Here is a 2,718-nt window from a genome sequence, read left to right as displayed (position 1 = left end):
TTCTCCTTCTTGTCTGATTGCTATGGTTAGGATTTCCAGTACTATTTTGAATAAGAGTGGACCACTGTCTTTTTTCCTGTCTTAAGAGAAATGCTTTTGGTTTTTCCCCATTGAGTGTGATGTTGGCTGTGGGTACATCATATATGGCATTTATCACATTGAGATATATTCCCTCTATTTCTACTTTGCTGAGAGTTTTTATCATAAATGGTGTTGGATTTTATCAAATGCTTTTTCTGCATCTATTGATATAGTCATGTGATTTTTATCCTTCATTTTATTTATATGGTTAGTTACATGTATTATACCAACCCTACATCCCTGGAATAAATCCCATTTGATCATGGCGTATGGTCTTTTAAATGTGGTGGTGGATCAATTTTGCTAACATTTTGTTGGGGATTTTAGCATTTATGTTCATCAGTGATATTGGCCTATAGTTTTCTTTCTTTGTAGTGTCTTTATCTGATTTTGGAATTTGGATAATGCTAGCCTTGTAAAATGAGCTTGGAAGTCTGCCCTCCTCTTGACTTTTTAAAAATAGTTTGAGATGGATAGGTGTTAGTTCTTGTTTGGTGCAATTTACTTGAGAAGTCCTAGCCTAGGACTTTTGTTTGTTGGGAGTTTTTTGATTACTGCTTCAATTTCATTAGCTGTAATCTGTTTATTCAGATTCTCTGATTCTTCCTGATGCAGTTTGGAAAGAGTGCATGTTTTAAGGAATTTATTCATTTTTTCCAGATTGTCCAATTTGTTGGCACACAGTTGTTTGTAATATTTTCCTACGATCTTTTGTATTACTTTGGTGTCAGCTGTTAACTTCTCTTCTTTTATTTCTAATTTTATTTATTTGGGTCCTCTCTTTTTCTTGATGAATAGGGTTAAAGGGTTGTATTGACTTTTTTTTATTCTGTTTCATTTATTTCTGCTCTGATCTTTATTATTTCCTTCTCACTTTGGGCTTTGTTTTTCTTTTTCTAGTTCCTTTAAGTGTAAAATTAAATTGTTTATTTAAGATTTTTTTGTTTGTTTCTTGAAATAGGTCTGTAATGCTATTAATTTCCTGTTTAGGACTGCTTTCACTATATCCCATAGATTTTGGGTTGTTGTGTTCTCATTTTCACTTGATTCAAGGTATCTTTTATTTTTTCCTTGACCTTATTGTTAACCAATTCATTATTTAGTAATATGTGTTATTTAACCTCCATATTTTTGTGTGTTTTCAGGTTTTTTTCTTGTGATTGATTTCCTCTTCCATAGCATTGTGGTCAGAGAAGATGCTTGATATGATTTTAATTTTCTTAAATTTATTGAGACTTGTTTTGTGTCCTAATGTGTGATCTATCCTAGGAAATGTTTCATGTGCACGTGAAAAGAATGTATATTCTACTGCTTTCGGGTGAAATGCTTTGGAGATAATAGTTAAATCCATCTGATTCATATTTCATTATGGCTGCTGTTTCCTTGTTGATTTTCTGTATGGTAGATCTTTCCATTGATGTCAATGAGGTGTTAAAATCCCTTACTATGACTGTATTGCTATCAGTATCTCTCTTTCTGTCCATCAAGATTGGCTTTATATATTTCCATGCTCCTATGCTCCTATGTTTGGTGCATAAATGTTTACAATGGGTATATCCTTTTGTTGGATTGTTCCCTTTATCATTATGTAGTGTCCTCATTTGTCTTTTGCTACAGCCTTCATTTTAAAGTCTGTTTTGTCAGATATAAGTATTACTGCCTCAGCTTTTTCTTTTCATTTCCATTTGCATAAAATATCTTTTTCCACCCCTTTACTTTTAGTCTGTGTGTATCTTTAGTCTGAAGTGGGTCTTTTGTAGACAGCATACATGTATATATGGGTCTTGCTTACTTATCCATTCAGCTACCCAGTTTTTCGATTAAAGGATTTAAGCCATTTATATTTATTGATAGGTATCTATTTATTGCCATTTTGTTCTTTAACTATATTCTTCTTAAAGAAGACCTTTTAACATTTCTTATAATACTGGTTTGGTGGTAATGAACTCCTTAACTTTTTATTGTCTGAAAAGCTCTTTATTTCTCCTTCAGTTTTAAATGATATCCTTGCTGGGTAAAGTCATCTTGGTTATAGGTTTTTGCTTTTCATCGTTTTGAATATTTTATGCCAGTCTCTTCTGGTCTGAAATATTTCAGTTGAAAAATCAGCTGATAGTCTTATGGGAGCTCCCTTGTAGGTAACTTCTAAACATTCTTAAGGGTTTAGAACTCTCCCAGCTCTACTCCAGGATGTTTTTTAATCTTTGTAGGATGAAGACATTTTGATGTTGCCTGCCTCCTTGGAGGGCAGAAACCCTGTCTTGCACAAGTACAGTGCTCAGTTCAAAACTGAAGTGTGTTGGTAGTAATGGTGCTATGGGTCCTTTCTTATTTTAAGCTAATGCAACCAAAGTCAGAAGGAAATATGCTTAATGTATGAAAGTGAAGATTTCTATTGCAAGAAAGCAGCAAATCCATGTAGTGTATACTTTTGGCTGCTAGCTTGCAGGTTTACAGTCTTAAATTTTCTCTGTAGATTACCGGAGAGCAAAGCCTTTTAAAATAATGGCAAACATATGTTGGACTTTGGTAGCCTTTACTCTTTAATGAAAACGTAACTCTGAACAGGGTGTATAATCAAAGACTTATTAATAAAACTATTGCTTAAAATTTTAAAGTTTGGTTTGAGGATTCATG

Source organism: Pteronotus mesoamericanus, unplaced genomic scaffold (assembly GCF_021234165.1).
Source record: "Pteronotus mesoamericanus isolate MK-2021 breed Mesoamerican mustached bat unplaced genomic scaffold, CSHL_Meso_final contig_20, whole genome shotgun sequence".
In the NCBI taxonomy this organism is placed as follows: Eukaryota; Metazoa; Chordata; class Mammalia; order Chiroptera; family Mormoopidae; genus Pteronotus; species Pteronotus mesoamericanus.
This window is presented reverse-complemented; position numbering follows the sequence as displayed.